We start from the raw sequence: 14528 nt of genomic DNA on the forward strand, positions 1-14528 counted from the left end.
GAAAGGCAAGTCACTCTCAAAGGAAGAGAGATGGGGGCGTGAGCAGAATTCATTTCCCTCCTCGGCAGATGCTCCCCTTGCAGTTGCGACTCGGGAGGCAACCCTTTACCGAGGAAGGAAACTACTTAGAAGCATAGTCACATTGGGAAAAGCGCACAGCCCGAACTCGCACACCTGGGAGCGCCAGGCTCCTAAACCCCCTTCGAGGCAGCTCAGTAAGGAAGTGCTGACCCTGGCGAGATTGAGGGCAGCGGCAGGGACTCAGTGTCTTAAAGAATCAGGCTGTTTGTCCTGCTGCTGAAACACGGATTAAGGAGCTTAACTTGCAGCACTCCAGATTGAAAGTGATGGAGGGGAGGTTTCGGGGGGGGGGGGAGTTCTATGGGATGGGAGCATGGCTTAGGAGACAGCCTCAGTGGGGGAGTCTTGTGCACAGCTGTACCAGGATCCCTCTAGCTGCCTGAGGATGGAGCCTGTCAGTTTTTCTAATGATTCCCCCCCACCACCCTGGCTTTATAAATCCAACCTCCGTGCACGCCATCCCTGGGAGAGAAGGCCAGCCATGCCATTATCATGACAGCCCCTGACACCAGAGACACTTGGATTTGCAGTGTTCCACAGCATCCACTAATTGCAAGGCTCCTCGTGACACTTGCATGCTTCACGCTGTTCCGGAGAACAAGTCCTTCTCCATGATAGGATCGTAGCTTTCACATTGCATTAGCTCTGGGGTGTGGACGGGAACACTGAAATAGCAGATACAGCGCAACAGTTCAGCTGGCCAGGGGGCTAAGGGGGAGATCAGTTTGACCTGGTGGATAAAAATGAAACCAGACTGGAAAAGGCTTCAAAGTAGGAATAAGAGATCCTCCGGAATAGGGCTTTATTCCGGAGGATCGGGCCAGTCTAGACGCTTTTTTCCGGCTTTTCCCCAAGCCGGAAAAAAGCGGCGGACATCTTTATTTAAATCCCGCGGGGGATATTTAAATCCCCCGCGGATTTCCCTATTCCGAAGTTTAAAATTAGCATGCCCCTTTCGAAAAAGGGGCCAGTGTAGACGTAGCCTAGCTGTCTGAAGGTCCAAGCATTTAAGGCTATAGCTGAACACTAGGACTGCATCTAAATATCTGTACAAGGATTTTTTAGAGATGTGATTGTATTATCTTCAGCAACAAACTAATGAAATAGTTAAAGCAGATTTTAAGCTAAGGTCCTGTGTGTAGTAATGCACATCTGTTCCTGTAGTAAATTCAGGGTTGGCACATGCCAGCTAAATGGTTTCGGTACCACTTAATGGCTCTTCCATAGGTTCAATGTTCTGCGGACAGGTCGGGCGAGCTGGAAGGGTTTTCACTTTTAAGTTAACAGATCTAGTTTGGGGGAAGAGTCACCAGTCTGCAAGCAGCAGCAGTCTGCTGGGGGAACCTGCGGGAATGGTTAGAATAGGGATAGAAAGAGGGGACACGTTGAGCACTAAGACTCAGGGAAGGCATTCCCACCCCTGGCCCCTGATACCCACTGCCCATGTTGTGGTGGGCTACCAGGAACAGAGAAGGCAGGTGGATGTACTGCTATCTCACGGAACCTCCTGTGCTTTGCAGGGGAAGTACCAATGCATCCCTTGTTACAAAATGCTAATGATAAAGACTTTATATTTACAGAGAGGGAACTTGGCTTGGACTTGCTGAGGACTCAGAGCCCTTGATATCCCTGAAGAATTGTTAAGAGATATATAAAAATGGTTGGAAATTATTTTCCCACCTATAGAAATGTCCCCATCGCCATGATATCAAGGCACTTATGCCTGGTCTACACTGGAGCGGAAGGTCGATTTAAGATACCCAGCTTCAGCTACATAAATTGTGTAGCTGGAGTTGACGTATTTTAAGTTGTATTTCTGCACCATCCACACAGCGGAAGGCCAATGGGAGCAAACGCTCCCATCAGCTTCCCTAGCTCCTCGTGAGGAGTAGGAGTACTGGCACCAACGGGGGTGCCCTCTGAGTTTGATTTAGCGGGTCTTCACTAGACCCTCTAAATCAAACCCTGGAAGATCAACCGTGGCAGCATCGATCTTCGGTGTACTGTTAGAATGTAAGTTTTTTATGGGGAGGAACCGTCTTTTTGTACAGAAGCTAGTACAATGGGGAGTCCAGCTCCATGACTTGGCCTCCGAGTTGCTCCTACAACACAAATATTAAATAAGAATAATAGGCACTGTGATGCCGTTCACCTTGCAGAGACCTCTCTGGGCTCTGACTAGACTACGCAGCTTTTACCTGTGTTTAATTTGCCTGGGCTTGAGGGTGCAGGGTGGTTTTAATATAAGCTGCCAAACAAAACATTTTGCAGGAGGGTGGGAAAAATCATTGCTACCGCAGGTAGACATTTCCCCCTTCTTGGCTCCTTCTCCTAAAGGAGCAATCGCAGGAAGAGACAAGTAGCAAGGAATCTTTTTCGTGATTTATAGACTCCAACGCGATACTCAGGTCGCCTTGAGAAATATGTCTTAATTAATGTCAGCCACTCCCAGCCCCGCTGTATTCCTCTCTCCTAGAAGACGCCCAGCTCTTTCCGCCTGTAGGAACGCTGCTTGTGAGTCATATCTTGAGTGGTGCCAAACCTTAGAAAGAAAACTCCCAATTCACCTGCCCCAGGGTCTTGTCCCATGCCCAAACCTTGCACCAGGAATTCCTCAAGGTTCTCAAAGCGGTTCAGGGCATTTGGCGCGATGCAAGACAAGATGCTGTTTGGCAAGGGGAGGCCACCCTCCTTCCAAAACCTGTCTTTATTCATAGTTAAGTCACGGGGAAATGTGAGCCCCACCTGTGCAATGAAAAGGTCACGATAACGCTAGTCTACGGACACCTGCCTGCTCACAGAAAAGACCTTCATGGTTTGCTGCCGTGCCCTGGCAAGGGGACTTTCATCTGACCTTTACTCGCCTTGCTTAGCAATGAGAAGAAGGCGAGGGTGTCGCATCTACGGGGAGGCTCTCCTGACAGTTCACGAAGCAGACCAGGTCCGGAGAGCTGGCTTTGATGCCTTATTCCTCTCGTATGTTTCTCTTTTTCTGCTAAGGACCTGGAAAGAAACAGGTGATGTCAGGGAGCTCCCGTTTGGGGGGGGGGAGCCTTTTGATCTGTGTTTATTAGCCCTGCTGTGAATAGTGAAGTCCCACCATGTGCTGAAAGTGGTGCACAAAGTGCCCGTTCACTGCCGCAGCATGATGGTCCCCCAGCGGCGATGGTCTAGGTCACATGCCCTTTGGTTCATGGCGCCCCTTGCACGGGTCAAGGCCAGCAGTTCATGTGTTACTTAGAAGACTGTGAACACGTTGTGGCTTGTTGCATCAGTTGTTCGTACAGATGGACTGTGTTGCTTGTGTGACCTCTGGTAGTTCAGCACCCGGCCGATAGACTCAGCGTTATGGGACTCTGCACCTGGAGAGGTTAGCTAGTGTGCAGGAGCGGAGCCGGCGAAGGGGCCTTAGCCCTGGTCTACATTAGGGAGTTATTTTGAAATACCTCCCCCCCTTATTTTGAAATAACAAGCGGAGCGTCCATACTACTAAGCCCGTTATTTGGAAATAACAGGCTGGTTATTTCGAAATCTGTATGCCTGCTTTCCTCGGGGAATAACGCTCCTTTCAGAATAGTTATTTTGGAATAGTGGTTGTGTGGATGCTCTGGTGCCGCTATTTCAAAATAACAACCCCCCAGAGTCATTCGAAGTAATTACTTCCTAAGGCTGGCTGGGGCGCTAAGTCAAGGTAATGCGTCCACATTAATGGAGCCTGCCTCGGACTCATTTTGTAGTGGGGACACCCTATTTCGATTTTGTTATTTCAGGAGTTATTCTTTCAAATTTAGTTCTTTCGAAATAATTTCCTGGCATAGACATGCCCAGAGTGTGTGTAAACCAGTGTTTCTTAAACTTTTTAAGACTGAGCAAACACCAAACAATAATTTTTTTAAGAGGAACACCAAAGATTTTTTGTTGAGCAAAAATAAAAAAGGTCGGAGAAGGGAAGGGTCAGGGGAAAGTTATTGAGAAAAAAAAAAAAGTTGCCTGCCCCTTTAAGGGCGGCCATTTTGAACTCGGTTCTCCATAGTACACCTCCAACTGCCTTAGAGCACACCTGTGCGCCGCAGAACACAGTTTAAGAAACACTGGTGTAAACAAACACCTCGGGCTGCAGCCATAAGGTGAATCATTTTTTTTTAAGAGTAAAACCCCGCCTCACCTTTTTAAAGGCGGGGGATGGCTGTTTTGGATGGAGTTCAAATGGATTCAGAGGATCGGGGTGTCTGCGCTGGCGGAAGGCAAATCGCCCTGAGGCTGTAATCCAGCCAGTCTGCTCTCCTACTCCCTGACAGGGCTGGCACTGGATAGATCAAAGCATGGTATGAAATCTGCTCTAATACAATACAGCGTGTGTGAGAATGACTTCCAGGCTGCTCTGGCGTGGGAGCAGTTTATGCTAGGAAGCACGAAGAATGAGCACCAGCCTTTCGTGTTTTTCTGAATCGGGTGGTATCACTGCAAATTCCCCTGCATCTAGATTCTCACATACCTAGCCCCATGTCTGTCTTCTCCCTCCTGCCTGCCTGCTGGTGAGATGGGCAGGTAGGAGCGATGTCCCTTCAATGGGGCAATGCAGAAGGCCGCTCTCTGTCCCCTCCCCACGAAAGGCCCATTTTTAACCTGCAGTCTTAGAGAAATGAGCCAGTTAATAAGGGCTTGTGGTACAATAGGGGGGAATAGGAACTTTTCTTTTTTTTTGCCATGGGAAATAATTATCATCATTTGCAAATGTGTATGTGGATTTATTTTGAAATGTGAATAAATGTGATTATGTCCGTCTTACTCCTGGGGTATGGCCCAGCTCCTCTTAGCTGACGTGATGATTAGGCTGTTGGCTGTAAGTCCTCTCGGGGCACAGATCCTCTCCTCGTACATGTTTGGACAATGTCTAGCACTATGGGGCCTGGCTTCTGAGTGGAGCATGTGGGCGTTATTCCGAATCCTAAACCTTCCAGTGCAATCAGATGTCACCAGCACGAGCTAAGCTCTGGCATCCCTGCAGCTGCCTTGTGTTGCTATAATGTAACACTTTTACAAGGATCGTTTGTTGTGAGATCGCTCCACCCCTATTCTGGAGGGCCACCCAACTGCTTTTTAGTTGGCCCCTAAGCTTTGACGTGTCCGGTGGCCCAGACAGGAGTTAAAATTCCTACTTCCGCTGCCAACAGGGTCACTGGAATACACAAGCCTTTGTATCATGTCAAAGTGTGATCCCCAGGGAAGGATGAGCACACTTGGGCTACGTCTAGACTGGCATGATTTTCTGCAAATGCTTTTAACGGAAAAGTTTCCGTTAAAAGTACTTGCAGAAAAGAGCGTCTAGATTGGCACGGACGCTTTTCCGCAAAAGCATTTTTGCGGAAAAGCATCCGTGGCCAATCTAGATGCGCTATTGTGCAAAAAAGCCCCAATCACCATTTTCGCGATCGGGGCTTTTTTGCGCAAAACAAATCTGAGCTGTCTACACTGGCCCTTTTGCGCAAAAACTTTTGCACAAAAGGACTTTGGCCCGAACGGGAGCAGCATAGTATTTCCGCAAGAAGCACTGATTTCTTACATGAGATCGTCAGTGTTCTTGCAGAAATTCAAGCGGCCAGTGTAGACAGCTGGCATGTTTTTCCGCAAAAGCAGGAGCTTTTGCGGAAAAACTTGCCAGTCTAGACACAGCCTTTGTAGTATAAAAATTAATACAGGTTAGTCCAGAAGTCTCTGGTCCAGCAAGATCCATGGTCCTGCATGATGTGGTTCCATAAAGTTTGTTTTCAGCCACCAAGCCTGGCTCTCAGTGTTCTGTGCTGTGATTTATCTCAAATTTACTCCTCAATGTCCTCTAACAGTGTAGTAAGCGGTGGAAGTTTTGGTAATCGTGCTAGACAATATTCACCTCCCATGGTCTGGAAAATTCTCTGGTTTGGAATCGGTCAGGTCCTGGGGGTGCCGGACTAGAGAGGTTCAACCTGCAATAATGTATAGCGTGTTCTTGCTAAACAGACATCACCAAGATAAAATCATATAACACAAATCCAAATCCAAGCCTGTGTTACTCGACCGACGAGCATGTAAGAATTCTATAAATGTGTCTATTAAATAAATGGCTGGTTTATATTTTTGCCATGCATTCAAGTGCTGCTGTTGATCTGGCTACCACTGATTTTTACATGTCTCTAACTCCATTGGTTGAGCTGGAGTCATTCCTGATTTGCACCGACCTAAACAAGACCAGATGAAATCCGCGGATTGGACAGTGAAACGAGGCCGGTTTGTTTCACTCCCTGTACAGGGTCAGTTTCACTTGGCAGTTTTCTCCTGCTAACCTAAGAGTTTGGTGGCGGTTGGTTTTCCCTCACTCCTGGCCTGTGCTTCCATGTTCACAACCAGAAATTGGCACTGACCTGCATTCACAAAGAACCGTGAAAACTTCCCCTCTGGACATTTCATAACATTATCATGTTTTAAAACTCCAAACCTAATTTGGAGCCTCGTGTTGCTATTGCTGTTCCTTAAGTAAGTAAAATGTGACTTTAGCCGAAGAATGTTAGAGGCCGTGGCTTTTGACTCAAGCAGATGGCTTTAGTTAGGGTAGTTTCAGTGGCAGGTTTCTGGGATGCTGAAAATCTCTCTCTCTCACCAGTCAATAAAGCTATTGAGAGCATCCTTAATAAATAAACAAAAAATATTTTCAACAGACAGTGGGATGGAAAATGACTCATAGGAAAACAGAGTATAAAGTATACTCTAGTATTAGGTATTACATGTGTCGAGTTTCTGTTTTGGATCCAAGAATGCTGTGGTTTTTCTCCAAGGATTATGCCATTGTGGAATAATGTCATTGTGGAGTATTTAGTCAAGACGAGTTGATCGCGTCTGGTGGTTACTTGCAAATAGATATCTCTGTATTACTTTTTTTTTCAGCTTTTGGAAAATCTTTGACAAGCAGTTTTCATGAGACTGCAGTCAGATTGTTGCCATCACTGGTCCCAGCCTTGCCAAGTACCAGGCCAGTTGCTGGAGTCATGCTTTCTAGCTCTTTTTCCACTACTACAGGGGAATCTTTCTGTTCCCTGGGGACTAATATGAACAGTTGGGGTACACTCTTTCAGCCTGATCACCAGCATGACCAAGCTTAGTAAAGCCAGTGGGAGCCACCACATGCGTGAGGGTAGAAGGAGCGGGTTTTGGTTGTTTGTAATAATACTGAGTTAATAAAGTCCCCCAGTGACTGAAAGTGGGAAAGAGAACTTGATCCTAGCAATTTTTATGGTATTTGGAAGAGTAGGGTATGCAAATGTTAACAAGATTGGTTGTGGGTTATTGGTGGATCCTGTGCAGAATAACCCTCTAGTTCCTTAGTTTGAGGAGTATAACGAATTTCCTGCCCAGGCCTCAGGACACTGCATAAGAACAAAAGCACGGCCATACTGGGGCAGACCAAAGGTAGGGTTGCCAGATGGCTGAACTAAAAATACCGAACACTCCGCAACCCTCCCCAAAAAAAACACTGGGGAAAAAATTCTGTTGAGGGGAAAAAAAGTGTGGGGGGGGGACTAAAGTTGTTGAGCAAAAAATAAATAAATAAAATAATAAAACAGCATTAAAACAGCATGGCCCCTTTCAGAGTGAGTGCAGAGTTAGAATAGGGAAAGGAACAGGGGAGCGGTTGAGCACTAAGACCCAGGAAAGGCATTGCTTCCCCTTGGTCTTTAGGCTTTTTGCCGGTGGCCATTTTGTGTTCTTGTTCAAGCCAGAACTTAGCTTCCCGGCGGAACGAGGTAAGCATGGGGTCCGGAGTCAGGGGGCTGGGGGTGTCGGGGCCTGAGGGGGAGGGGGCTGGGCCTGGCTAGGGTTGCCAGGTGTCCAGTATTTTCTGGACATTTTTGGTGTCCGGTATTTTCTGGACATTTTCGGTGTCCAGTATTTTCTGAATTTTTTTTACCAGACAGGAGGCGAAAATACCAGACTGTCTGGGTCAATATCAGACACCTGGCAACCCTAAGTCCAAAGGTCCATCCAGCCCAGGATCCTGTCTGCCAACAGTGGCCAATGCCAGATGCCCCAGAGGGAGGGAACACAACAGGGAATCCTCACATGATCCCTCCCCTGTCACCCACCTCCAGAGAAACAGAGGCTAGGGACACCATTCCTACCCATCCTGGCTAATATCCATTGTACTTCATTGTATCTCACTTGCTTCCTTAAGCTTTGCCTCTCCCCTGTGAGTGTACTTGTACCCCCTTCGAAAAGGTCTCTCGCGAGTGACTTGCCCAAGTCACAGGGTGAGCCAACACAGAGCCGAGAAGAAACTGCTCATTCCCGGGTCTCTGCTGTAGCTGAGGCTTGCATCTTGTAGTTACACTTCCAGTGCCGCCGGCCCCAGAAATATCTGTTTCTGGTGCGTGCCAATGAAGCCACACACCCCCTGCCAGTTATTTAAATGAGTTAAAAATAAACCTTTTACAGGAAAGTTTGGTTTCCAGCCTCTGTGGGAAAAGGGTACCTGCTAACTCTTCAAAATGTTAGGTAAAGTAACTGCAACATTGCTTTTAACTGCGTCTCAGATATTCTACCCATATAGAAATCCATGTCCAGGCTGTGGTTATGACCACAGCTGTGGGTTTGACAGTCTAAGACAGACTGTAGGTAAGAGGCATTTAAGTGTGTTGAGAAAGTGTTGTAGCATGAACTCTGAAAAAGGGGCTTTCAGTGCCGCTTCTGTCTTTTGTGAGTCAGTTAAATACTTTCAGAGCAAACTTTGAAAATACTGAAATCACAGACGGCTGGAGGCAAATAAGATCGTGTGGCTGGGGAGGGTCTGTTTTAAACTCTGCAGCAAAAGTTGCAAACTTAATTTACACACACACACAGGCTGTGTGGACAGCTAGGGTGACTGCACACACAAACTGCCGTTTCCATGTGCAGCATTGCTTCTTATTATTGCCACTAACACCTTACAAGCCCCAGCTGAGATTGAGATTGGAGTCCAGATGGGCTGGATGCTGAATATAACAAAACAAACAAAGTGTAGGAGGTGAAAGAGACTGTTCAGTGATGTGCCTATGGACACACGGTAGGTCAGTGTCAGAGCTAGAAAACCCCATCTCTCTTTTCTTTTTTGTGAGTGGGTAATGCACTGAGGGCATCTGCAGAATGGACTGTGTGGGTGGCTGTGCATTTATGTTTGCAGTGACGATTTTTTGTGTTTTGAGATGGCGATGCTTTGGTTTGGGGAAAGCTACCACAGTTTATACTTGTTTCTACCCATCTGGTTGTAGTTCAAATATATGTCGAAAGTGGCTAGTGCTCAGTAGAATAAAGACATCCAATAAAATAGTGTCTCGAGTTTTGAAAATCAGACTCCCTGTCATGACTGTTTGCAATTTTGAGAGCTCCTGCCAATCCCACTAACATCTTACTTATCTGAGAGAGCTGGCTGAAAAACAAAAATACTGTGAAAATCTAGCCTGGTTTTATTTTGCATGGGGGAGGGGATATGAGTTCTAGATGTCAATTAAAAATGTCAAAACTTGAAAAAATCTCCCCAGATTTATAGTTGATTGTGAAACATGGAAAGAAGTCATGAAAAAAAACCCACTTGTATTATTATCAAAACAAGAACTTTTTGCAGTGCGTGTGTGTGTGTGTGAGAGAGAGAGTGAGCAACTTTGCCAACAAATGAAATTTCAGAAAGTTTTGACCAGCTTTCTGATTTGGACCATTCCTCCTCCATTCTGTCTCTCCCCCTCTACCCGAAGCACTCTCTTCTCCCCTCCCCAATACACGTACTTCACTAATAAAATGTTAAATGCCCTTTAGAGTTTTCAAGAGAGAACAAGACATGTCACAATGGGTCCATCTTGGAGGGAGTTTGGATATAATACGGGTCAAGAGACCGTGGCCCAGTCAGTGTGAGGTAAAGGCTCTTTGCTGACAGTCCACCACTGTGCACAGCCAGGAATGCAATATCCTTGCAATAAGGCAATTATTGTTCGCGGGTCTGTTGACCTGAAACCTAACACATTGCTCAGATAGTGCTCCCGGGCAAACCTCCAGCTATATATACACGTACGGACTGGAAAAAAAATCCAGTTCTCCATCCAGTTGGATGTTTAAGTGGATTAAGCTACCCCTTAACCCCCTCCGCCTCCCCAAACACACACTGCGGGGCTTTTTAAATTGGAAAGTTTGAAGAATTCCCTGTAGGGCCTGATAGAATCCCCCATTTCTGGCTCACTGGGGATTTTGTCCTATTAGCCATGACAGGAAGTGTGTCCAGTGGTCTGGAAATGTACCCCATGCTGTCAAAAGAATGAGGGTTAGTCTCTTCAACTTGTGCTGAAAGTTCACCCCTGTCTAGTTAGTACAGTAGCCAGAGGGACTTAGTCTGTCATCCCATCTCTTACACGCGATCAGTGGACATGCCAGAGGAGGCATCTTCAGTCCTTGATTGAGGAGCAGAGAAAGGGATGTGGTCTACTCTTCAGCTGGCCAGGGGGGCTACTGATCCTCTCTGAAGGGCGCTGTGTCATGCTGCCATTGAATGAGTTATTCCAATGAATGACGTGAATGTGGGTTGAGAGATGAAGGAGCTAAGAAAGGGTGATCCAAATGTTGGGATCTGCTCAGGATGTTTTCATGGAGGACTTTTCCTCATGTTTTTTTTTTTTTTCCTCCATCAAAGAGTGCATCTACGCAGCACGGCGTAACGCAAAATAAGCTATGCAACTTCAGCTACGTTAATTGCTTGGCTTATTTTGAAAATGAAATTGGGAGCGTCTACACAGCACTTATTTCGAAACTGAGCACTCTTCCTCCAACTTCCCTTCCTCCTCATACAATGAGAGTTACAGGAGTCGAGTGAGAAGTCCTCCAGGTTGATAGTAGTTCGACATTCGAAATCGCAGCCTGCTGGTTATATGCGGACTAAGTTATTTTGGAATAATGTTGCCGTGTAGACGTACTCAAACTGAGTTGTTGGTCCCCTTTTCTGTTTTTTTGAGAAACCATGATGACCTCTCTCTATCAAATAGCTCTAACACAAGCAGTTTCAGTACTAGTTTCTCACCCCTACACCTAACCCTGAGCTGGGGGAACCATTTCCAGGAAGGGGAGAGGTATCGCCCTTTTAAGTCAACTGGAAAGGAGGTTTTGTGGTGGGGACGCCTTCTCATTGGCAACTTTTGGTCTTGGGCTAGATCTGATACAAAGATCTAGTTGTCTGAGATTCCATGGAGGTCTCCCGGGAGTGACTTCAGTCTAAACCAGTGTTTCTCAAGCTTTTTTTGCTCATGGCCCCCTCTGAGCCTCGTTTATCTCTGTGGCCTCCCTCATAGCTGCTGTAAGTTGGAAAAAAAGGTACATAATTTACCTAATGTTCCATTTTTTCTATGTGGCCCCCTGGAGGTAGGGCGTGGCCCCTGGGGAGCCATATGGCCCACGGTTGAGAACAAGTGGTCTAAACAAACATGAGCCTTAGCTAATAAGAGATGTTTGCTCTCCAAACTTGACTTGATTATTTCCTTCTAGAGTGTCCTAGGTATTTTTCCCCATTGTGTTTTTATCTAGTATCCAAGGACAAAACTATTAGCAAAAAATCAGAAAAAAAAAGTGGCACTGGTCTTTCGATGGATTCTTAAATACAAACCTCTAACTACGATTTCTTCCTAAAGGTTTCTGGCAGCAGAGGACCGAACAGGATCGCGATGTGAGATGTCACATGAATTAGCGCCACACGGAGACATGTCCAAAATTGTACGGCTGCCCATCAGAATGCAGAATAGGTCCAGCAACAGTAAGGAAATAGTTTCTTATTTCCCTGTCCTCTACCATAAATCCTGTACAGAATGCTTTCTAGGTGTAGGGCTGACTTGAAAAACTATGAGTAGTCCTGTGGCACCTTAGAGACTAACAAAAATGTAGTGTCATGAGCTTTTGTGGGTATGAGAAGGCCCAAGCTAAGACATGAAAAACCTGAAGAAGTTACTTGTAACAGGGTGGTGCACACCTCTTGTGAATGCCCCTCTCTGGCCGAGTGCGTGCGCCTGCAGTCTCTCTGTTTGTCAGCTGAAAGCCACGTCAGCACCTCAGCCCTCCAGCCAAGTCACACCTTGTGTGATTTAAACCCCTTCCGTAGTACACCTTTCACAGTGGCTCATCTCGGCCCCCTCTGTACAACGTCTCTGAGTCCGTTCCCTCAGTCTGTTCCCCATTCTGATCGAGAGTGGTGCCTCCAGGGCTTCCCTTCCTGGAGACTGTGTCCTCGCCCTTACCTCAGGGCTTTACCCCAGAGTCCCATTATAGTCCGCCGGTCTGCAACAAGCTCACCGCAATGAGCTGTCTGTGGTGCTACTGCTCTCCCAGTCAGCCCAATCGCCCAGTCTTCATCCCTTGAGGTCTCCAGAGGAACTGACTGCTTTCTGGTCCTTCAGCTCCTTTCATAGGACTTTCCTAGCTCTTGATTGGCTGCTTCTCCTGCGGCCACTCTAGGCTGCCTGGAAGACTTCTCTATAGTCCTTTTCCGGGGCAGGATGTGGCAGGACCACAGGGTTTCTGGTGATGGGCCTCAGGGTCCAGTCTACCCCATCACAGGCTCAACCAAGTAATTGCTGAAAGAACTGACTACATATGTTTTCTAAGCACATACACACACACAGAGTTGAGTTGCTTTCCTTGCTAATAATTGTGAATATGTTTATAATAGATACAGCTGGCAGAAACTAACTAAATTAACTAATGTGATTATGCAGTAGGCAGATTTCCTCAGAACTGGTAAGCTTGGCTTTGTACAATCTGCAAAAGGATGAGTCGGTATGGGCAAGCAATACAGCTGTTTGTAACTAGGAAAGATGTATATACGCTGCAGTGTGTGACGCGGCTTGGAGTTGGCAATCACCCCATGCACAGGCCTGGCCAGTGTGGGCAAAGAGTTGTGAAATGCCTAATAAAGTCATGCAAGTGGTGAGCTGGATCCCAGAAAACTGGATGAAGTGTTCTTCCAGAACCTTGTCTGGATAAGCCAAGCGGGAAGGCCTTGGAGAAAATCCCAACACTGTATAGTTCTCTCAGTGCCCCAAGCGAGGTCTTGGTGACTGGAGGAAGCACTTTAATTGTTACATTTTTTAAAACAACTATTGTTTGAAGGCACCAGGCAGGTTCTTAGCAGGTTGAGTTCTGTGCTATCATACAAGAGATCCAGGTTTTCTTAGAGGCCTTTGTTGTCATACGGGAGACCCAAGATAGATTCCCATTTTGGTGGATCCCTAGTAGAACAGGTTTTGAAGGTTTAAGCTTCCTGCAAAACCAGGTAGCTGAAATCAGAAGTCAAATAGCGACTTCCTTGCGTCAGTTTAGCATATTTCATAAAAATAAATAAACCCTTCTCTACCAGGGACCCTTCACCTATATTAGCTACTCACTGGTTATTATTAAAGCTGATCTTTGTAGACGTTCGGGTATTCTGTGATATTTCGGTGGTTTTTGGCTATTCATTTTCAGATTCATGTGTGAGAGTTTAAAAAGTGGGAGATGGGGCAGGTGGCTGGGCAGGCGGAGGTTATACCCAAGACAGAACCCTGCCATACCAAGATCCATCATTGGCAGATTTAGGATATTGCATTATGTTACAGTCCCCCTCCCATCAAATAGTTCATTCTCAGACAGGAAGTAATCTAGGCCCAACGTTCTAGAATTTCTGCTGGAGACATGCGCCTCCATAACTGGTCCATTCAGTTAGATGCATATCTGGGCTTCTGAATGTGCACTTGCAAACATCATGCAAGCAAATCCCAGTACATATGTCAGCAAATCTATGTATCTTAAAGTTTCATTCTACCATCTACTACCGTATTATCTGAGCACCTCCCACCTAACATGAATAGCAATAGCAAGGTCCCTCGTTGATTAGACGGAGTCACTGACACTCCCCCTCTTTTGGGGGTAGGCTTCTATTTTACTGGGGCATGTTTTGGGAGGGGTTTGGGAATAAAGAGGGGTTGGATGGTGAGTGACATGATGGAAAGGCGTTCTAACAGAGGAAGCCTTTGTTACCTTTCCTGAAGATGGAAGACTTTCTGAAATTAGACTTGGGCATTTCTATGCATGCAGGCCTGCCCTTGGGGGGTAGGGGGTGGAATTGGGGGCAACTGGCCCCGGATCCTTTAAATCACTGCTGGAGTGCTGGGCGGTGCACTCTGGGCTGCTCTGAAGGCTGAGGAGCGGGAGAGGGAGCTTGCCATATTCTGGGTGGTGCTAGGGGCACATGGATTTCCAAAAATCGGAGCCCTAATAGGGCTAGGGCTAGGGTTAGCAAGATGGGTTAGGGTTACGGTTGGGCGTCGAGGTTAAATACATGTATATTATGAAAAGGCTTAACAAACAATTCCCACCTCCCCCGCTGCTGCTTTAAAATGCAAATTATACCCTCTCCATCCTGTGTGTGGCCTGCTCAG

General features: G+C 46.6%; 1 protein-coding gene across 2 annotated transcripts in view; it reads left to right on the forward strand.

Moving 5' to 3' along the window:
- The window catches only part of ZNF469 (zinc finger protein 469), a 545453-nt gene that overhangs the window by 283737 nt on the left and 247188 nt on the right, over positions 1–14528 (forward strand). For both annotated transcript variants that reach the window (XM_075939905.2, XM_075939908.2), the window contains exon 4: positions 11751–11872. The gene's annotated coding sequence lies outside the window, so the exon portion shown is untranslated. The remainder of the gene's footprint in view (positions 1–11750; positions 11873–14528) is intronic.

This window comes from Pelodiscus sinensis, chromosome 12 (genome assembly GCF_052426305.1).
Source record: "Pelodiscus sinensis isolate ZL-2025 chromosome 12, ASM5242630v1, whole genome shotgun sequence".
Taxonomy (NCBI): Eukaryota; Metazoa; Chordata; order Testudines; family Trionychidae; genus Pelodiscus; species Pelodiscus sinensis.